Source organism: Anopheles merus, chromosome 3L (assembly GCF_017562075.2).
Source record: "Anopheles merus strain MAF chromosome 3L, AmerM5.1, whole genome shotgun sequence".
Classification (NCBI taxonomy): Eukaryota; Metazoa; Arthropoda; class Insecta; order Diptera; family Culicidae; genus Anopheles; species Anopheles merus.
The window spans coordinates 26,621,122-26,645,217 of record NC_054085.1 but is presented as its reverse complement, the minus strand read 5'-3'; the positions used below and the strand labels follow the sequence as shown (position 1 = coordinate 26,645,217).

General features: G+C 42.8%; 1 protein-coding gene across 10 annotated transcripts in view; it reads right to left on the bottom strand.

Moving 5' to 3' along the window:
* LOC121598823 overlaps window positions 1-24,096 on the bottom strand; it is a 128,153-nt gene that overhangs the window by 83,445 nt on the left and 20,612 nt on the right. The gene's annotated exons all lie outside the window — the stretch shown is intronic.

The window sequence follows — 24,096 nt, the reverse complement described above, 5'->3', positions numbered from 1 at the left end:
ACGACTTATTACGAAAAATCGAAGTACCATTACTTTGAAGACACTTTTAAAATAGGTTATTGAAACAAACTATTGCATTTAAAAATCATCCAAAAATATAAATGACATGCTTTGAACAGGTTTTCCAGAAAAAACACTGTTTAACGATTTTGAAAAGAGTTTTTATAACTTTATTTAAAGGTTTTTGGAGTTTCATAGTAATAATTTTCAAATGTAATTTTAAAAAAATAAAATAAATATGGATGTAAAATTATTCACATGTAATGATTCTTTTCAAAGTACAAACAAAATATGTAAAAAGGGTTTCAAAAATAATTTTAAATTGCTGTGAGAGCCTTATCACTTTAGTAAATAAAGGTTAAAAACATATCCTATCAAACAAAAGCGGGAAAAACCTCGACAACGTTTTTTTATCAGAATTCAAATGATTCATCTGCTTACACAAAAATAACAAACAAAGAATTAAAATATACGTCTTTATAATTTGCCAAAAATATATTTCAATTTTACAGAGAATCGTATTGCTCGGTATTTGAGTTTATAAAAAAATGAATAAAATAAAACGAAATTTCAGCTTCACCTTTCCCTAGATCATTAAACGGACCTTAACATGCTCTTTCCATGTAAAACACTGCTTGCTGGTGCCTGTTTCGTGGAACATTCTAACAACCACGATACTCTCGCTGTAATTGACCAATTAAAACGATAATTATTGTCGATGAATAATTCACTAAAATCAATCATCAGTTTAAGGGCTCTCCACCCTGCGAGCCCACCCCAACGTACATCAAACGTTTTGCTCGGCGTCATAATGCTGCAGTGAAAGCACTTCGCATAACGAACCCCGTGCGAGAGGTGGGCCCTTCGCAAAGGGTCAAGAAAATATCTTGGGGTTGCTGCAAAATGAACCTTCCGCCGGCCGGACCTTGACCGTGCTGGCTGCTGGCACCGAGCGTGACCGTTCAAGAAAGGGTCAAGAAGTTTTCCTCTCACACAAACTCACCCTAACGCTTAAGATGTTTTTTTTTTTTGTATGTTTATTACAGAAGGCAAACCGTTGAAAGCGCACTTTATCATGCGCTTGAGCCTGGTACGATGCCGCAACCCATCGCTAATGAACTGTAAATTTAATATCCCGAGCACTGTGCTGACGGGTTCATAGGTCGGGTTTGGACTAAAAACAGGAGAGTGAGTGTTTTTTGGTTTATTTAAAACTTGTTTCCATTGCAACCCATAATCGAAGTGCACGGAAAGGCCTGAGGTTTAAAAACAAAATAAACTCGAACAAAATCACTCACCCAGTGACATTTGACCGAATTAGAATAGACGATGAAACAGAGGAACAACAAATGCAAAACAAATACTCGAACTCGGTGCCGTTCGAAAGACGTTCGATCACCAGACAACACAGCAGCTTCATTCGGCGGCTCGTTTTGATAGAATTACGCATAAATGACGCTCCCTGCTCCGTTCGTTCCACAATTGCGTTGGCAATGTTTATTTTTACATTTCATTTCCCTCGCAAAACCACTCTGTGCCGCCTTCGGGGCATGATTGGCGCTTTAAAGTATCGCGCGTTTTGCGTCACATTTGTAGCTTCCGACGATTGGAGTCATCTTGGAGCTTGTTTGGCTGACTTTACGGCTGCCCAACGTCGAAGGGAGCCGCACTGGTCGGTGCTTTGGTGGTGAGTGGTAATAAAATTAAATCACACTGAAACCGTTCAATTTTCGGCTGATCACTTCTCGGCAGTTGGTTTGCGATCGTACTGACCACTCGGTGGCAGTGGTAGCATAAATAACGAGCTTTAAATCGTTCACCCGACAACAGGAATCTGACTCTCGCGCAAAACGAACCAGCAGATTTATCTTCCCGCATTGGGCAGGGAAGAGCTAGGGGTGAGGCGTTCGTCACTGTCGGCAGTACTCAATACTGTCGGTGGTGGAGAAAAAAGCATTTCCACTCATACCAACTAAACCGGTGGCCGGTGGCGATAAACCGAACGATAGAAAATCGATCGATCGATTGGTTGCTTGGGTAGTTTGGGAAGAAAAATATAGCTTCGAGCTCGAAGACACGTGCACGATTAATTCAACCACGGCCGCACCCGGACACGGCCCGGACGGGAAATGTTTAGTTGTTTTTGTTCGCAGCGTTGTGGTTTTGGGAAAGGCATAACGGAACAACAGCACACACAACAAAAAAAAAAACGAAGGTAAATAAATAAATCTTGTTTCGGGAGTTTTGGCGGTTGTTCTTTCGCTTGAAAGAAAGTCATGGTGGGATAGGGAGGGTGCACAAAAAAAAACAAAAAATAACTAGCGCAAGCAGGATGGGTTGCATCTTTATTGCGTTTCGAGTAGTCGGTCTTGTCCTTCTCGACGGTTGTGAGCGTTTTTCTCTCTCGCATCCATTACCATCCAGCTTTTTTTGCTCTATACTCTGCGCGTCTGGTTAGAGTTGTTTCTCGCACCGTGAAACCAATATGCGTAGGTCAGTAGATGCGATTAATGCCAGATGTATGTATGTTTTTGCTTTCCCATTTCCCCGTCTCAGTGCGGGCGAGATCGTACAAACGAATTCCGCTGGATATTTTCGGCAGCTGAGCTCATTTTTCTCACCGAGAAATGATTGTTTTTCTTCCTTTCCGTTCGATTGTCGGACTTACTGGCACGTTAAAGGTTGGGGAGGATGTGTTTTAATGTGGTTTGATATGGATCTCTGCGTGAGTGTGTCTGTTGCTTCACTAGACTTGATAGTGAAAAGATTATGCTTACCGACACGCCAAATTGGACGTTATCGCATCGAGCTGTCAGTGAGAAGTGCGTGTGTAACTGGATTTACGCAACAGCAGTTTCGATTTGGTTTTGTTTCGTTCTGTTGGAAATAGTCGGGGATTCCAGGGACGATAGAAATTGATTGAATGTCATTTAAAGTGGTTTTGCTGTGTTCGAAGAATCTGATTCATTTTGTTTATTTTTCTGATTTTATCTCTTCATTAAAAAAGTGAATAGTTCATTGAAATGATGCTTTTAAAAATGAAAAAATATTGCCAACAAATGCTCAAGAATTGCTCAATGGTAAATTGTTTCTTTGAGTAAGGCAAATTCAATACATTTTAGCAATAAAATGGATACACAGCTTCATGAAACTTCAGTCTTTTTTACACACTTATGTGTTTTAGAGCTCAACCCCATCCTTTTAGATAGAGTTTCAAAATTCCCAAAAATATCTTACTATACTGTTGTTCCTGTGTTCCGTATATCTTAGTTTGTTAAGCGTTTTTTATGATTTTTTTATGAATTAACAAATAATAATAGCAATAGAAAAAAACTTCTAAAGTAGAGCCTGCAATAAATATCGATTCTTTTATGTATTGTTTGGCGTCCCGTACTTCAATATGCTACTTACTGTAAACTAATGAAAATCATTGAAGCAAAAAAGCTTATAGTTTATATTGTAAAAGAAAGGTTCATTTTAAACAAGAAAAAATCGAAAAAAGTGTTCGACAACAAAAGGCTTGACATATATAGTGCAATTGAGAAAGCGTTAGGTAGTGTATTTTTGCCCTGTTGTCATTCATTTTACAAACATTTAAATATCATATAAATCGCGCTCTAATAATACACTGTTATACATTGTACACTGGTTGAATGTACAATAACGACTCATTTTCATTCCAATGCCGACGCACCTGAGCATACGGTAGCATTCCCCTGTGTGTTTGTAATGCTTCATCGCATCGAAAACCTCATTCCAGTAATTTGCTCAAACCCGCAAATGAATTCAACAATTAGACCACCCCACAATATGAAACCCTACCGTTCCATAATGGCTACTTACTTCTTCTCACCCATGTAGGACATAGACATTAATCGACACGCTAGGAAATTTGATCCGATTGGTGGTAAAAGCCACTCCAGCGTCTAGCCACTGTGCGAAACAAGTGGAGCTCGATGCTGCGCACAAACTAGTCCGTCGGCTCGTTAGGGTGAGCGTTGCCACTTTCCACGCTACGCTTCCGGCAAAAAGCCTTTCTTACACGTCGAGCAGCACAGGTTCAGCCTATTCAATGCCTACCGCGTACCCGAACCGCGTAACAGTTTGATTGATTAGCTGTATCATCATCACCACCGTCAGCGTGAGCTTGCATCCTGCTGATTTTCACATAGACTCGTGCACGTAAACTTACCCATACGATGGAATGATTCGAAGAAATCGCGCACAGTAACACCAATGTGTGTGTGTGTGTGCATGTGTGTGAACGAGCCGGAACTGACGGTTATGGAACCAATCAGCGGCCGGATCCAGCACGCTACGTGTGCTGTCTATTGATCAGCATAATTCATCGCAAACCCAGCTGGGAACCGGGCTTTTGCTCATCAAAAATCAACAAAAAACCGTGCGCAATGTGTTTCGGTACGGAAACGCCATCTAATCACAGTTTGGGTTTGGTGGAAGGTGCAGGATCACTTGCAACATTGAGCAACTCATTGAGATTGAAAGAGACTCGTGTAATATCTGCCTAAGTAGACCGTTCAGGCGCGCGATACAGGTGTATACATTTAGGCGTAACTCACAGGTTGAGCTACTAGGCGTCTCCTTTTGACCGTTCACGCGTGCTAATAATCACGCAACAAGAAAGTGTAATACATTTCACCGATTCTGATTCGGAAAAGCTCACTCGAAACTGCAGCACCATTGGGCTGCTGCCATATGCTAGAACAATGTCCACTTTATCGACCCTTCAGTAGTAGCAGTAATCGATTCTGCTTGAGTGTACGATTGTTTACCTTACTGCAGCAGGTATTGGGCTCTCTAACGGGCCACTTCCAGTCGATTGACTTTCGGAAAGCGAAACCGTAACATTCAGCTACGAATCTGAAGGATTATGATGCTTCTCTTGCCGTACATTACTGGAGTGCAGCCGTAGAAAGCGGGCAGCATTAAGATCGAACCACAAGATGGAAAGCGCAACTGTCTTCCCAACGACGCAACAGTGCACCACGACTGGAAATCAATTCCCAGTGCCAATCTGTGAGTCATACTCGGCACTCAAATAGAGCAACAATAAAACAACACACTACGCATACACACTCAAACACACACACACAAACACAATTGCTGGAAGTGTAATAGTACATTACCCGGAACGTACCAACGCAAAATTGGCCATTTGTGTGCATTATGGATGCATTGCAAAATCATCTCACTCGACTGCACACTTTCGGATGTCCCTGCGCAAGGGAAGGGCAATAGGTAGGGGGAGGAAACTTGAGAGGGAGAAAGGGAAAGTGCGCCCGAGAGACAGAGAACACGAAGGCAGATAAGGCAGCTACACCGGCTACCACTTGTGACCGGGACAAATCAACAGCAATTTCTCGTTAAGATGCAATCGAAATGCATATTGATGTGGCGTTTCTGCGTCGAATGCAATACAGAATTTTGAATGGAAAATGTGGTGGCGGTTCGGTGGAAGGGACACTTCACCCAGCAGACCATTCCCAGCAGACGAGCGATTTATTTCATATTTGCATTCCGTCGGGCTGCGAGTTGCTTGCCGAACGGGATGCATCCGAACGATGCCAAGCAACTACCGAACTTTGCATTGTGTGCTGGTGCCAGGTGAAAGAACTCGTTTTATTGTTTTGCATATAGAATTAGCTCTCCAGTAGAGTGATAACAATGAGCTAGAATGATTTGCTCACTGTCTGCCACCTTAAGATATGTTCGATATAAAATAGTGACATTGCATGGATGTTTACGCATATCCGCCTAAATGTATGCAATAAGCAGCACAATGTCCATTTAACTGGAGCGTCTTAAGGCCAAATATGTTCAATGATTTTATGTGCTGAATGTATTTGGTGCAAACTTCAAAAAAGTATCAATACATATTTTCCAATCCAAGTCTTAGGTAGAACAGTTTATTATTTTTATTAAAGTTTTAAATCAATTAGGTCTTTTCAGATATATCTGACACATGTTTCAATCGTTTTATTTTTCTTTTAAGCGTTAAACGAGGGAACTAAAAAACACTTTTTTATTATTAATTTGATATATTGTATTTTGCAAATAATTAAAATATGACAAAATCTTTCTACAACTTTTAACAATTTCTTAAAAATTCGACCTCATGCAAATATAACCCTTTCTGAACCGTACCATCGGCTCGTTCTTATCCATCGTTGTCAATCTAGAACTAATATTACCTACACGCAGACAATCAGCAAGCGGTAGCGTCGTGTGTGGACCCAAAGGTGTGGTAAAACTTTTCTTTGTGGAAAAATTACACATACGCTCGGTTTGGGTGTGTATTTCTTCACGAACTTATCAGAACAGGCCTTTCAGACTGAACGCAACCAATTGTGTGAGTGTGTGTTAGCAAGAGTCATTCCGTATGACAATCAAAGCCTCAGCATACCCCACTGGCTGATGACTTTTTCACATGGGCAATCAAAAGTTGGCCGGCGAAAGGTATGGCAAAGAATGCAAACGTAAGCAGCTGGCATTTTGGGTTCATTTTGTTCCCACCGTTCTTCGTTCCTCGACGTGTAGATCAAGCCCTGCCACGGGGACACATTATTTGTTCATATTTCCTTCCAACCAAACCGGAGCCCGTTCGCCCGCATACAAAACCCTTGCCGTCCTTCTGTTTTTGTGGTGGCCATCTTCGCTTCGTTGATGGCTTCGGGGACACATATTGCTTATCACTGGGCGTTGTTTTCGATGTGCAAAGTATGGTGAAGGGGATGCTCAACTCTCCGGTTTTTGTCATGTTTTGCAGCGTAACGAATGGGAAACGTTCACGATAATTTTCTCCCGAGGTGCTTGCACCAATTTCCCGGGTCGCACGGTTAGACGAGGGCCGCAAAGACAATCGAGCACTGTCGTACGTACTCGTGTTCACCTCACCTCAAGTGAAACATCAAAACACGCAAAGCAGTACTTGAGCGCTTGCGGTTTGATGTTTCAATGTTTGCCGACTCCGCACGCTCAGTTTGCTCTGCGTTCGTGCGGTGCGGTTTTGGCAGGCACTGTGCTTCACCAAGTTTCAGCTTGCGGTTACGGTTTATTTCGGGTTTGTTGAGAGAGTGGGACGGATGAGAGAAAATTTCCCTTCGGCTCGTTTATATGAAGATAACACAACAAAAAAAAAATTGAACAAACTTTTTTCTACTGCTACAAGGCATGTATTCCATTCCATTTGCTCGCTTCAAAGCGACCTTGAGGGAAAAGAAATTGAAGGTCAAAAGCGGCATTATTAACGTGCAAGCTAATAAGGTACGCACACCGGCGCACAAAACTTTATGCGTTTATGGTGTATTGAGCTTCTCCGCCTGCGAGGCATTGAAAATATCAAACGCAGAGTCAAGCTACAGCGAAACTGAAGTAAAAAAAAAAACGATCTACAGAACGTCCATTATAATTGGTTCTCAATCGGCTGTCGCTTGTCAGCGCTGTGCTTGACAGGTCTGTTCCCTTCTTTAATGCACGAAATAGGAAGCAAAACCTCTGATAAAACGAAGAAAACAAGCGATTTTAAATTCAATTAATCCGAGTCGCATGACAAGTTGGCTTTGGAGAATATAGAAGACTGACACACTGTACATTTTACACAAACTGATGATTTTTTAAAAATTATCGTTGAAAGATATCTTTAACCATGTGTTTAATATTTCTTTGAGTCGTATTCTTTTAGATATATCAACAACAGTCTTTAACATTGGTCATACGGTGTTAAGTGCTAAATTGACAATATGTGTTTGTCTATTTTTTCCAAAAGGTCCAAAGTTTACTTTAAATGTTATATTGCATAGTTTTAGGCGTCATCTTTGAAGCCATAAAATTAGTTGTTTTTTGGGCGTTTTTAACGCCCTACAAACATGTAGTAAAGCTGCACCTACCAAATACATTTTTCCAATAAGTCGTTTGTTTCACAGTAATTCTAATCTGTGAAGGTTGGAGTTCAGGAAGTTAAAATTGAGAGTATAAATAATAAAAAAAAAATCTCTCTGTAGCACACCATCATCCAACAAACTTGCATCGTCCGTGTCCCTATTTTTGGCAAGAGCACAGATTTAAAGAAGCCAAACCATCGCCAAAACCATTCAAAGTTCCGCGAAATTCCCACCATGACGTATGTGGCACGCTACAGCACGGATGATACCCCGATTCCTTCCGCTGTAAAGCCCTGCAGCAAATTTCAATAGCAATTTGATTTGCTCCAAACGTCAACACAGCCTCGCGAAGCCAGGAAGGGATCACTCTTCCCTCTTTCCCCGTTCTACGCCAACAGGCCCTTTGTGAGCGAGAACGCAACATTGAACAACGAAAAAATAATGTATGAAATAGATACTAAACTTCGTACCGTAGCAGGAAATACGAGCACGATTGAGTACCTGATGCCCTAATATTAGCTGGATGATCCGGAATCCTTAGCTTAGGAATCGCAACGAACAAGTAAGACGCACACCGGTGATGGATGAATCTTCCGAAATTCGTTACTGTCATGTGCGTGTGCGTGTGTGTGTGTGTGTGTGTGTGTGTGTGTGTGTGTGTGTGTGTGTGTGTGTGTGTGTGTGTGTGTGTGTGTGTGTGTGTGTGTGTGTGTGTGTGTGTGTGTGTGTGTGGTGTGTGTGTGTGTGGTGTGTGTGTGTGTGTGTGTGTGTGTGTGTGTGTGTGTGTGTGTGTGTGTGTGGTGTGTGTGTGTGTGTGTGTGTGTGTGTGTGTGTGTTGTTATCATGTCCGCTTGCTTTTTCCCTTTCTCATTCGTGTTCTGTTCGAAGCATCACCCGCCTTGTATCGGTGACTCGATGATATGCTTAAGCCCTATCCAGGTAATACTTCCGACTGAAGCCGGTAACAGTATTTTGACGATTCTACGTATATTCAAGATGCTCCACAGCGCGGGCTAGAAGCAATAGAAACGATTTGCTTCTTTGTGCCAAGTTATCCCGCTTCTTTGTCAACATGTAGGTGCTCTTTCTATCAGGGAGTGTGCATTCCAATTGGAATCGAACGAACGAGCTTTATTTACTTTTCGGCAGGCGGTCGCGATTTCAAACTCGACTCTGTGACGGTTGCGTGTACCGGTTGTGATTATTTTTGGTACCAACCCGGATGTTGTGAATGCCTTTATTGCGTTCGTGTGTCTGTGTATGTAGGCGGCGATGTGGTGTAGGAAATGATAATAATCCGTGTACATGGGGCAAAAGGTCGAAAAGAGACAGAACCAACAAGGCAGCCCGCTGCCTGAAGGATGAAGATTTCCATGCAAGGGGTACAAAGGGGTAAAGAAAATAACCAGTTTTCCAACATTGAGCAATGATAACATTTTACCCACACAATCCAAACCGAAACGCATGCACACACACACACACAAACGGAGGTTGAAAACGTCTTAGCCATCCAGTCGGGAAATGTAGAATGTTTTGCAAATAAGCAAATAATAAATATCGCATCCGGTTGCGATTGGGGATGTATTTCGATTGTTTGCGCTAAAATAGATACAGTTTTTAAGCCTCTCTTGACACGTGGCGCTGGTGCGCAATAAAACTGGACCGGAATATTAAGAACAACCAAACAAAAAGCCCCACCCCAGTTTGCATACCAGCAAGAAGTTACTTTATGTAAACACGACCCACCCAAGAAACCATTGTTTGACGGGTGGTTTTGGTGGTTTTTCTGCGGGAGAGAAAACTTTGGCCCTTTTATTTGAGGGGCTATTTTATAGTCTACAGGCCACCCAGCGCGCCCACAATACGCAGCAGTTTATATTAAACATGCTTCTGGTTATTTTCTTCAGTTTTTTTTTGGGAACGTGATTTTTTTTTGTCGTTGTGTGTATGTTACTGTTTGCCTTTTTGGTTTGCAACAGGACAGAGAGGTCGGACAGGATGCAAACGTCAGGTCCGCTATCGACTATATTGGAAACAGTTCCAGGAAAGATCCACTGGTGTTAGGGGTGAAGAGCGAAAGGCAAAAAAAAAATAGCGCACAGAGAAGTAACATTTTCCTTTCCAATATCAGATATGACACAAATCGAATCGAACGCTCGTGTTCGTTGCGTTCCCCGTTCAAAGTATGCCACGTGAGAAAAAGAAAACAAAGCCAAATGTTGAAATTGGAAGATAAAGGGAACAATGGAGGGAAACAAACAAACGTTACACTGCCTCAACAATTCAAGGCAGGCGAACGCATCGGAACTTCTCGTCGAAGCAACGCTCTAACCCAGTTATCATACATCACCCACTGAGCGAGCAGGGCGAACATAATACACCCTTCCCAATCCCAAGCCAGCAGTCCCCCGAGACGGGTTCGGTTTCGAACCGAAGCGGGGTGCAAACCATAACCGGCAGGTGTCAATTTAAATTCTGCCCTCGTCAGCCGTCCGAGCCGAGGCTCTCACCGAGTGTGTCTAATAAGGTGAAGTGAAACAGGAGAGCAAGAGAGTGAGATACAAGCAGCTTCTGATGCTCGGACCATCCTCGTGGGAGTTACGTACACACACACATATACCCAGAAACACCCAGCAGCACACAAAACAGAAACACCCAATTCCGGCGTCCTTCACAATCGATTTCGATTTCGGAAAGGTAATTTCCTGCCCCGGGGCGGATTGGGCCAGGGTGCGAATCGGAAGCTCGACAGCAGTTGCGTAATAAATTATTCCTTAAAAAAGGTAAACCCGAACCGGCCCTGGAATACTGCTGGGAGGCATAAGAAACACACAAACACAGGCACAGCAGCAAGCGGTTGACTTTAATATTGATCTTATCGAGAAGGAAAATGAAGAAAATGTTGCTCGGCAGGGGTTTTGAGATTTTCGAGGAAGGGCTACCCAGGAGAGTAGTGAGACGATTTCCACCGAAAATGTTCAAACTGACCAACATTATGGGCCGGTTTGCTAGTGTTATTACGCTTTAAGGAAGAAGATACATAACGACCTGTTTCACTCTAATTGGTTCAGGTTTAACGTCTTTAAGTATATGGCTAGATAAATATTAAGGCATTATCCATGAATTACGTCACGCTCCAATTGCATAACTTTACTCTTCTCCCTTATTTTTTTGTATTATATGGCGCTGAATGAATCCTCTTTTAGAAAAATCGGAATCTCAAGTATTCTTATCACACCTCCTTGTTGCCATGGTTTCGTACTTAAAATTACAATTAATGGATGACGCCTTATCGGAATTTGTTTGTACAGAGTATAGCAATTATTTGAGAAAAAATCACCAAAAATAATAAAAGACAGCAGCAGTAAAACAATGTTTTGTACAAAAAGTAAAAGCAATATGTTTTTCCCAAACAATGAAGGATATTAGCTTAAATTCTCCGCAACATTGGAAGTCATATGGAAAGAGAGAAGTAACTTTGTCAAAGTGCCCTCATCTCTAAATAATGCAACCTTCATAGAAAAAAATGTACCTTGGGCCAAATTCACCCAACTACCGACACATCTTATCCACCTGGGCCACAGCAACTTAACGCGCCGTAAAATAACACACTCCAGCATCCAAGCTCAAGATAACCGGCTCAATGAAGTGACAATTCTAGCAATTGTTTTGTAGTACCATTTTGGGAGCAGTATGAAGAAGACATTCCCAAACGCTTTTCAACCCAGCGCCGGTGTAAAGGGAAAATGGGTAGGAGTGTGTGTGTTGTCTATCCCTTTTGCTGAAGGCTTGCCTCTCGAAGGCACGAAAAGGCACCTTGCGGGATTAGGTGCAGGTGGTGCGGTATATGAGCGGTGGAGCGGTGGAAGCGAAGCGTAGAAGACGTGTGAATATTCCCACCTGGAACCGTTGCCCTTAAGGACCAACTTTACCTCGCCGACCGGCACAGGGCACAATTGTCAACCGCAGTTACTTGTCGTCTCTCGTTGACATTCTTCCCACACAGTGTGTGTGTGTGTGATAGGCCGGGAGGCCTACTGCCTGTCAGCTTTGGATGGTAGCTTGCAGATTGTCTTCCCAGTTGTGGCCGGCGGAAGAGGAGTGGAAACTGCCACTGTTGCTATTTTCACAAACTCAACCAGTATCAAAAACAAAAAAAATTAAAGGAAAAGGAACACCCTGCTGCTCTGCCTTCTAGAAAGACATCTGTGAAAAGTCTCATAGCACGGCCCCATAGCAAGAGCATGTGCACAGGTGTGTGTGTTTTTCTTACAGTCTTGCAGCTATTTCCCTATCCTAAGGTGGGAAGTGAGGTGAAAAATTTCAATATTACACCACCACGAACTTGTTCCGTGCGGGTGTGTACAAACGGGGAAGAAAACACGCACCAAGAAGCGACATGTTCACGAGCACACTTACGGCATGGAGGTACAAACGGCAGTTGAGAAACTCGTACACATAACCGCAACCGCTGTAGCGCAGGGATGGAAACCGTTTTCACGTACACAAGAGTGAAGCATTGCTGGGAAGAACAGCATGGGAAAAACACAAATCCTTTGCTACTTTTGTGACAGCGGCAAAAAAGAGGAACGAATTGCATCCAGAAAAAGTCAATCTTGAAGGAAAAACAAAAGAAGCCTGACAGAAAGTGAACAATCCTTCAGGAAAGGTGACAAGTATCCAGGTGCTGCGCAGGCTTTGAATGAGCTTGCTGTCTGTTCACGTGTTCTGCCTTTTTTCCGATGGAGTTGGAGTACATTACGGCTCATAATTGAAACATTCCTGCCCATCGAAGCGCACCATTTTGAGGGATGCTTTCTTGGTAATTGATAGTTAACTGTTGGGACGATTTCGTAGCACGTGTATGGTATGATCATTTGCTTTACAAGGGAATTTCAAGGTTTTGTAAATGCTTCACTCACTAGAAAAGTCTGTAAACAATGGGTTGTTCTTCCGATCTTTCTCGACGACGGACGTGCATTCCATTGGAAGAGTTTGGAAAGGAAAATCAACCTTCACAGCAAAAACTATTCTCCAATTCTCATCTTTTCTTACCATCCAACTCGCGTGGTTGGTACTTTAATGTCCCCGCTATCGTTTTCCTGGCCAAGCAAGTCGCTAGGATACTTTGTAACAGCGTTGCGCCGTCACCATAGTGCCCTGTTTTTGGTCCTTCGAACCGGATCTACCAGCCAAGTGTACGAGGCCTGGGCCGATTAGTGCTGCTCCAGGGGCAGATGTTTCACTCAGTGTGTTTTTTCTTGTTTTTTTTTTTTGGCATTCAACGCTCCCGCTGGAGCTCTGGCTCTGGACGAGTTCTTGCTGGTGCTGAAAACTTCGCCAAAAGGTGTGAGTGTCCTACCAGCAAAACCACAATCTGCCATCAGCATATTCCACTCGTACGGCAAAGTTGGTAGGTGGTAGCTGGAGTCAGCAGACAAAACCAGACAAAACCAGTCGAACCAAACCACCTTCGACCAGAAGCCATGGAGGGATGACTCTACCCCAACGTACAACCACAAAAACCTGGCAAAGGGAGAGCACACTACGCTGGAGAAACTTGAAGCTTCGACGGTGTTGGTTAGCGACAGAACTCGCTCGCACAAAAACACAGACACACCTCAACACCATCTTCATCAGCAGCAGCAGCAGCAGCAGCAAAGCCAAATGCCTGAAAGATAATTTAATTCTCTTTAATTAACCATCCGTTTTGCGAATTCGATTCCGACTAATTATACGGAATTAATTGACTGCCACCGTCGTCGGGGGTGTCCAATGAGGCGAATGCGCGGCCGACAAAACCGACAAAACCGTCTCTCTCCGTGACATTGAACGCACTGCCAAACCTCCGACATTTCCGGCTGCAGTCGTGACTGCAGCGACTTTCCATTTCGTTTCAACGCCACCGAAAGGGGATAGGAACTAAACTTGGTTGCCTGAGCACTCCGAGGGGAAATTAGCTAGCCTTCCAAGGCCTTTCCGATTGGCTCCTTTCCGATGGGGGAATAAAAAGGACCTCAAAACCCAAGCACCACCATCCGAAGGTACCGCGTCTTTGTTGTCGTACTTGAAATTGGAGCTGACGAGTTCGACAGACGTCCCTGCTCCGTTGGGGCACGTACGATGAGTGAAGGAAGTAATCAATTCATGACCGTAGTTGCTCCAACACAAACACAGAGTCACACACTACTGGCCGTCAGCTTTTTCGGTCGGCCAGTACCGGAAGTGCCGTCTGGAGCGATTTGTTTGACTAGCCGTAGACATTTGCGTCGCAAAAGTGCTCGCGCTGCTTTTCGTACGGGGCTTCCCTTCCCCGACATGGAACCTCGCAATGTTTGAAACGAATCATAAACATTTCCGAACGAAATAACTGACGTCGTAAAATTTGTTCCCCTCGGTACAATAAGTTCAGGTCGGGTGAATTGCTTTTTTATTCGCTTGCTAGTTTTCGGCTACTACCTTTAGGGTTCGCTCGCCAAACAGTCCAATGCGCTTGCCTTTGGTTAGAATAATCCCAGCGGAAGTAGGAAGCAAACAAAAATAGTACCACCACGGGGCCGGAAACGCACTCATTACAAAGTGCGCCATGTTTCAGTTTGCCTTTGCCCGGCCCAGCCGCGCCAATCGAAAGGGAAAGGAACGGAAGGCGAAGAAACATTGTAACAATTGAACAAAACAACAAGAAGTTTTGTTGGGAAGGGTGTATAAACAAATTAAGGGCCCTTTTCGCAAATTTTTGGAATACATTTACCGCACGTTCTTGCCCCCCCCCCCCCCCCCCCCCCCCTAGGTACACCCGCGTGATCCTTTTGCTGCGGTGCTGCGGGAGTGAAATACACCACATTAAAGCTAAACGGTGCGGAGCGTAACGAAACAACGTGCTTACAAACGTGGTGGTTTCGGGTACAGGGTTGGGGTTAGAGAAAGGGTTTCCATCACCGACTGGAACCGGTTCGGGAGTGAGATGCGTTCGACTGTGGAGCAGGCTTGGCGATGTGGAATTATGATAATTTTCGCATGCGTCCGACGGGGGAATCCTCCTTCTAGGCACAAAGTGTCTAGTGCTGAAGAAATTCTTGCGCGTTTAGAAGCTTTTGAAGGTTACGTTCTTACCGAAGGCGCCTGCTTGGATGCTGCTGCACCATCACTTTAATGAGCACAGGCAGTGTTGCACCATGCCACATGGAACAGGAAGTTTGATCTTTGCGCCAGCTGCTGCGTGATGCTGCAAAGAGAGCTCCCTTTTGTATGTGACCTATTTCAAGTGGTGCTTCGTTGGCAACATTAAATAACCACCATTTTGCCCCCGGGGCGTGTCTATTGTGTGGAACATTTCAACCTCTTTCAAACGGAAACCCATTCCCATTCCTCATTCTTAAGACGTCGTCTGACAAAACTCCCCAAGGATCTCATTGTGATATCATCATCATCATCATCGTTGACGCTTACAATGTTGCGACGTGGTGACACATCGTTCTTGGTGGATTTGTGCGCAGGCATACCGCTCGGAGCAACTTGAATTTATGAACTTGTCTAGAGAAGGATGTTTTCCGTTTGGTGGCGTACTTTGAATTTGATTTTATTTTCCACGAACAAATGAAAGAAAGTTGGGGTGGTTTGAGTGCGAGAAGAAAAGAAAAACAACTCGTAGGGTTGGTTAGCTTTAAAACAGATTTCAGAAAAGTCACCCACGCTTGCGATGGGGATTATTAATATGATTAACTGGTACGAAAAATAAAAAAGTTCACAATGATTTAGGGTTCGGAAGTCTGTCAATCAGAGCCATGTAAACAATTTATTATAAAATATTCAACAAAATCAAAAGCAAAACAGATTGATGCATGATTTTGGCCTGCAGGTTGCACACGTTTAAAGAGGTATGATTTGTTTCAAGCCAAAGAAGCAAAATATGAAAACTGAACATGAGTTATAAACGTGATTTAAAGAAAAGAGCCAGAATTATATGAAGTATGAAGGTTTTTCGTCTAAATATATCAACAGGAACAAAAAACCACATTCCGTGCGTGGCTGTCAAAGCGATAAGACGTGTTGATAGCGCTTTCAAGTGTTTTTTTTTTTTTTTTTTCAAGAAGTGATGTCGGTATCTCGGAAAACATTCCGAGTAGATTTCTCACAGGTCCCGTCTAGACCAAAACCAAGTGAAGCCATAAACTTCATTTGGTCTCGTTTAGGCACGGCCACGGAGAAAATTGTGCGAGTGCAGTGCAAAGGAGCTTTAGCCGCTGTCTTTATACAGATGGAGGATGAAGCTTCGGCATTGCGTATAGTGGAAGAAAACGATGGTAAGCACAGCGTCCAGTGCAATGGAAAGGATTTTGTAATCCCTTTCAGTATGGACGACCAGTCAATTATCGTGAGAATTCACGACCTGTCCGCAGATGTGCCTGATAAGGCCATTTCCCAGTTTCTCGGTAAGTACGGGGAAGTGCGTGAGATTCGTGAAGGAACCTGGAGTCACATATACCCGTGCAAAGGCCTTCCCGATGGCAACCGATATGTGACGATGGTTTTAGAGAAACCTATACCATCGCACATAACTATACACGGAGAATATACGTACGTTACGTATCGAGGCCAAATCAGAACATGCCGAAGCTGCGGAAAGGCACAGCATCATGGGAAGACATGTTCTGATAATAGAAAAGAATTTAAGAAAACGGTAAGTAACGTTCAAGATCGACTTACAAATCACACCAGCGTGGCAGTGCAAAATAAGCCCGAAACTTCTGCGGCACTTATAAAAAATCCGACAACCGTACCAACACCCACGACACCGGTGTCACTAACATCAACGTCGCTGTTGGCGCCAACGTTGTCACTCAGACCAACGTCGCCGTTAGTGTTATTACAAACACTGCCTAATACGACAGGGCCCATAGCAGCGCTGGCCAAACCTGTCGCTTCGACATCTGTTGTGGAATTTAAGGCTCCACACACACCGTCACCCAATCTCTTCCTTACCAATACCGCACTAACTAGTGCAGCTATTGTAAGTAAAAGAAGAACAGACGATACATCCGACAGCGATGCTTCGACCTCTTCGCTAACAAGTGTACACAAACGCAAGCCTGGACGACCACCAAAACAAACAAAAACAGACACGCGGTTAGCGTATGAATTACCACGAAATAATAGTGAGTAATCAACTAAATGATAAAAATACTCCAGTGGAACTGCAGAAGTGTCCTGCATAAAAAAGATATGTTGAATGCAATGCTATCTGAGCAGGACATTGACGCTTTCGTTTTGTGTGAAACCTGGTTAGCCAAAACTGAGAACTTTTTTCTTTCTGGATTTAATATAACCAGATCAGGGCGAGATGATGGTATGGGTGGAGGCGTACTGGTGGGTGTTAAAAAAACCCATTCCTTTTATAAACTCTCAATTCCTGCAATGAATTTGATCGAAGCGACTGCGATTCAAGCCAAAATAAAAGGTGAAGATATTTGTTTGGTATCGATTTACATAAAACCATTAACCAAAGCAATTGAAAACAATTATATTAGAAATGAATTAGAACATCTTGCTACAATTTTACCAGCACCTTTTGCAATTTTGGGTGACTTTAACGCACACGGTCTAGAGTGGGGCGGATTGCGCAACGACGCCCGTGGTGAAATAATCCGTAACTTCTGTGATGATTTTCAACTATCTATTTTGAATACTGGTGAAGCAACTCGAATCCCCAAACCCCCGGCAAGGCCAAGCGGCTTAGATCTTTCCATAGTTTCCGCAACACTCGCTTTAGATTGCACCTGGGAGGTCATTCAAGACCCTCAAGGCTCCGATCACCTACCAACTTTGACAAAAATGTTTAGAGGTAATAGTACGGAAAATAATTTAGATTTGAAACACGACCTTACACGCAACATAGACTGGCACAAATATGGGGAGCTTATTAAAAAATCATTTGCCTCACACGATACAAATAACCCAATGGAAAAATATGAAAAAATTGCAGCTTCCATCCTTCAGTGCGCTTTAGAATCCCAAACAAAACCTAACACTAGCAAACATAAAAAAAGCAAACCTCCTACGATATGGTGGGATACCGAGTGCAGCGAGATGCACAAGAAAAAATCCTTAGCTTTTAAAGAATATAGCCGGGTAGGTTCCACGTCACTGTACGAAAGATACCAAACTTTAGAAAAAGCTTGCAAAAACCTACTGAAAGCTAAGAAAAGAGGGTATTGGAGGAGATTTATTAACAGTCTCACCTCATCGACATCCATGCGTGAATTATGGACCACAGCCAAACGAATGAGAAACAGCACAATAACCAACGAGAGTGAAAAGTTTGACGGGTCTTGGCTGGGCCCATTTGCCCAAAAAATTTGTCCAGATTTTGCTCCACCCTCAGAGTTTTCTCAAACCTCTCCTGGCTCACATCCTGAACTTGATACTTTATTCACAATGAATGAATTTAAATTAGCATTGAACAAAATACACAACACCTCACCTGGGTTGGATCACATAAAGGGAAAACTGCTTAAAAATTTACCTGACTTTGCCAAAGAACAGTTACTCGAACTATTTAACAAATTTTTAGAAAATAATATTGTTCCCCCTTGTTGGCGAGAAATAAAAGTAATAGCCATTCCAAAACAAAACAGCACGTCAACAGACTCACAAACTTACCGGCCCATCGCTATGTTATCTTGCTTAAGGAAAATGTTCGAAAGAATGATATTGCCTAGGTTAGACAGCTGGCTGGAAAACAACCAGTTGCTATCCAAAACACAATATGGCTTCCGTAAAGGGAAGGGCTGCAATGACTGTCTTACATTACTTACAACAGACATTCAGTTAGCTTTCGGTCGTAAACATGATATGACATCCATATTCCTTGATGTTAAAGGAGCTTTTGACTCCGTATGTATAGAAATATTGTGTCAAGAATTAGAAAAAGCCGGTATTCCTCCCAAACTCAATAATATATTGTACACATTACTGTCTAAAAAAATAATGCACTTCAACAACAATTTTCTAAATTTTAACAGGACAAATCACTACGGGCTACCTCAAGGCTCTTGTCTTAGTCCTTTGCTTTATAACTTTTACGTGAGAGATATCGACTCGTGCCTTGTAAACGGTTGTACTCTTCGACAGTTGGCAGATGATGCTGTAGTGTCTTTTGCTAGCCCCGACAGTGCCAAAATGGAAGCTTCATTGCAAAAAACCATAAATAACTTAACAACCTGGTCAACAAACTTGGGGATTGAGTTTTCCACTGAAAAAACAAAACTTGTAGTCTTTTCAAGAAAACATCACCCTCCTGCTCCTAGGATATCATTAAAGGACAAGAGAATAGAAAATGTTAACACATTTAAATATCTTGGAGTTTGGTTCGATCGCAAATGCCTTTGGAGAAGACACATACAATACTTAGTAACAAAGTGTAGTAAAAGGATAAACTTCCTCAGAACGATTACGGGTACATGGTGGGGAGCCCATCCCAGAGATTTACTGCAGCTTTACAAATCAACAATCCTATCTTCCCTCGAGTATGGCTGCATATGTTTTCACTGGGCAGCTAGTACACATGTTCAGCGGCTCAGGCGAATTCAATATCGATGCTTGCGTATCTCGCTGGGATGCATGCTTTCTACACACACTATGTCCCTCGAGGTAATGGCTGGGATCATGCCACTGGACTTACGATTTGAACAGCTATCACTAAAAATCCTGATTAAGAACTCCGCCTGCACCTCAAATAGCCTGGTTATAAAAAACTTCATAGAACTGCAAGATTTGAACCATAATTCAAAAATACTAAAAATATGGCACGATTACTTGACATTGGGCATAAAACCGCTGCTAACTAACACCCCACCTCCGATCAGTCATCAGACAAATTTGCCAGACGAATTCCTATCAATTGACATCTCAATGACATATTCAAAGAATATATTCACCAAGGACACTCTACCGGAAATAGCTCCAAAACTATTCGGAGAGCGTTTTGGGAATGTAAACATGAATAATGCATACTTCACGGATGGCTCCAAGATAAATGGCAAAACAGGCTGTGGAGTATTTTCGCGTCATCGAAATATCTCCTTACAGCTAGAAGCACCATGCACTGTATTTGTTGCGGAACTTGCTGCTATCTCCTGTGCGCTAGAAGACATCGCTTCTAGACAAACAGATAGATACGCAATTTTCACAGATAGCCTCAGTGCCATCGAAACCATTAGGTCTCAATCAATTGAGGACTCAAACTATTTTCATCGGAAGATAAAAATATGTTTGCGTTCTCTCTCTGATAGAGGCTTCAAGATACACATAGCCTGGATTCCTGCTCACAGTGCAATAGCTGGCAACGAACAAGCTGATAGACTGGCGAAAGCGGGATCGAACTCGATCGAAATACTCAGTCGGCCTATATATCCGCAAGAAGTGCTTATGGTACCAAGGCATTACTGTATAGAAAAGTGGCAACAATACTGGAGTGAAGATGATCTTGGTCGCCATTGTCATTCCATATTACCGAATGTTAGTATACACCCATGGTTTAGAGGCTTGAAGGTTGGACGTTCTTTTATCAGGGCTATGTCAAGACTGATTTCAAATCACTATGGGCTAAACGCTCATCTCCAGCGCATAGGCTTGTCAAAGACAAAAGAGTGTCCGTGTGGTATAGGACACCATGACATTGACCACTTACTGTGGTCGTGTCAAACGTACGAAAGCTGTAGGTATCAACTCCTTGCATCAGTGAAAACTATAAAAAAGACACCACTCATCCCAGTTCGAGACCTATTGGCTATGTTTGATATAGATTATCTTAAAATTATCCACACGTTTATGCTAAATAATAATATTTCCATATAATCACACATTTCACACACTTCCACACAATCAATACAGCTTACAATAGACAGGTTTTTTTTTCAAGTTTAACAACATACACTTCCTCGAAAGGGGTTAATACGGCCAGGCCGTAATAAAAAAAAAAAACAAACAAACAAACAAACAAACAAAAAACCAACATTATTGTAGCACAATTTAATCAGATTTAAATAAATATCGATGCTTGCGAATTGAGCCTGTACTATAATTATAATTATAATATAATTTATAAAACTCATTGTTTACAGGGTTTTCCACCTCATTTTTGAATGTAAAAATTGTTCCGCATGCAATAATTTATTCCCCGTCATTCTGATATTGCATTTTCATCATAATAATTTCAGCATGATTTTCAATACTTCAGGAGTCTTTTTTCATAATTTTGTTACACAGGTTTTGAAGCCGGAGCTCATTACTCGTTGACCGTTGAAGTGTTGACATTCATGCTGACAAATTAGTACAGGGGTCTCCACATCAATTTTCAATGTCAACAACGTTGTTCATTGCTTGCGAGATGTTTTTCAACAGATGTCTATTTGCATTTCAAACATTTTTCAGTTCTTTCGCATTATTTTTAACACGTTACAAGCTGGAGTGAGTTTGAAAGTTCTTTGTAATGTGTTGAAAATCATTTGAAAAAATTGAAATTTTCTTGTGATACTAATAAAACACGTGGCGTGCAGTTGAAAATCATTTTACAAGCAGTGAATAATGCTGTTCACATTAGAAAGTGTCTTGGAATCCCTGTAATGTAATTTTTTTTTGTAATGAAATTTTCATTTCTTAAAAAAGTTAAAGTCATTAACGAATAAATCAATATTTTTCTGCTTGAAGTTGTGAATGTCATAGTTAAAATGGGTAAGCTTGTATGTTTATTGATTCAAATACACCATTTCAATGCATTTTATCATTTCTGATTTTTTTTGCTGAATTTGAGACGCGGAAACACATTTTTCAATTTTATTTAATTACTTTTTACAATAAATGCAATGCTTATGTCATCGAAACGTAACGGATTATACCATAAATTGGTTCATTTTAGCAGTTTATCATGCCATGATTTAATAAAAATAAATAGCATATCCTTACAGCTTTTCCTGCTATTGCAGATATTTGACGAACAATCTAAATGTAGCCACATTTACATTCGTTTACGTTGTTCACAAAGCCTTTCTTAAACTACAAGCTTTTATTACCTCATCAAAACTGAAATTCCTGCACCATTCGTCGCAAGAGCAAAAGTGCAGAAATTATGACGCAAGCAAGCTTTTTACGTCCGCTTTTATTCCTATATACAATATATTTCCTTACCACCAACAACACCGCGCCAACGGCCTATTGCTTTTCCTTCCGGGAAATTTGACGGGCGCGGCTAGATCAAACAGCCTACAACATTCCCACTGCATAATCCCGGCGCAATAACAACAACCGCGTAAAGTGCAGCCAAATTGACTCATTTCGCCACAATTTAGGCACACGGCATAAAGTACCGCGTACCGCAAGCCCATTGCTGCCAGTGGAAAGCTGACAGCTTTATAGTAGAACCATCCCCGGCCACAAAAGTGCTTTACGAACGCTTATGGAGGGGGATAGGGCACACTGAAGGGCTTTCCACGAAGGACGCCATCGAAATGCACAATAAAACAAACCCCGAACCCGATCGTCATCTTTGACGGCCATTTGCGGAAGGCTGCAGCCGTGCGCTGGGAAAGAAAAAGGATTGTTCGGGGAGGACTTTCGCCCGGCAGTACAGGCTCGGAAACGATCTTGGCGGTCATTATTCGCCACAAAATTGCATCCCTTTTTCCCGCCGCTGGTGGAGCAAGAGCTATCGCTTAAAGTTGGATCGTTTTCCTTTTTCGGGCAAGGGGCAGACAGCTACAACAACAACCACAAAAAAGCGCTATGACTGTGGAAAGGGGGAAGCAAAAATATGAAGAAAGCCTTTCCGGCTCCGCTGGTGACCCTTTTTTCGCAGAAGTGCGAAAGGAGTGTTTTAGTGCGCCATCAAACGCAATTTGACGTTGATGGTGGTAGATTGTGGGCTGCAGGGAACCAAACCAGTATTACAACTCCCTTTCCGACTTCACTTTGACCCTTCCCGTCCTTCCATCCCGTTTCTTGAGTGCCGTATTGTTTAGGAATCTAAAAAGGCATAAATTCGAACGGGACTGAACCGCAGTGAAGCAAGCTGCGACTGGCGTAAGTATGTGCGAAGGAAGCCCGTTTTCCGCTGTACGATAAACATCGCCCGGTAAAGGTAAAGAGCCTGCACTGAAAGGGGAGGGGGGGGATTTTTGCGTGCCTTTAACGTACCCCGCTGGAAGTAGCCAGACATCCCGACCGGGATACTACTGTGGGTTGCGCCAGCAGGCGATGATTTATGGCCAGGAAAGGACTCCTCATGCAAATTGCCTTGCTATATCCTGGTCCCTGCTCCTGTGACTCACGCACAACCGGCAGTGGGCCAGTAGAGAAATATCCTTAAAAGGACACTAATGCTAGGCAACGACGATCAAATTCCCGCTTTCGGGCCCGCCGCCCGCCAAAGTACTCGGCCAATTTTATCTTCCATTGGCCTTCGTAACCCGCCTGATTCCTGATGCCTTTGCACTTTTCGCTGTTGTTGCTGTCGTGCCGCTGACAACGTATTCCCTTCTGAATGAATAATAAAATGCAGGAAAATTGCTTCGATTCGTGTACGGCCCTTGGACGGAAAAGGTTCGCCATGATTGAGCGCACGATTTACTTGCGAGGGGCGCTGGAACTGGTCGAGACTACGGTCCGCTACGTGCAGTACGTGCTGTGACGGGGTCTTTGAAATCTGAAATTCATAATGTTTTTTTTTTTCTTTTGAGCAACTACACAGAGGAGTGTCTCGGGAGGACCAGGAACTGGTCAGCTGACCCACCGGATGCCGGTAGAATTGCGCATCCTTATTGAGGCGGGCGCAATGAGTCGTAAATAAAGGCGCACGGAGCTGTACACGGGACGGGTTGAAGGTGAGAAAATTTCACTTCCAAAGAACGCTGGCTGAGAACACGGAAGGTGCTGTCAACTGGTTTTGCGCGATATTTTTATCGATTTTGGATGGGCCGGGAGCATAAAAATCGATAATGTCTGTGGGGGTGAATATGCGTAGGATAGCGAATACAATGTTTTGCCTGAATTGTTTAACACGACGCAAAAACAGGCTTTAAAAGGATGATGGTTTTAAGGTATGAAGGGCGTCGTAGGCGGCACGCTTAACATTCTTGGAAATTGAGTTCCAGGAAACTAAGAATAAACATGTTTTAAACAGATGGATTTAACAGTTAAGAAA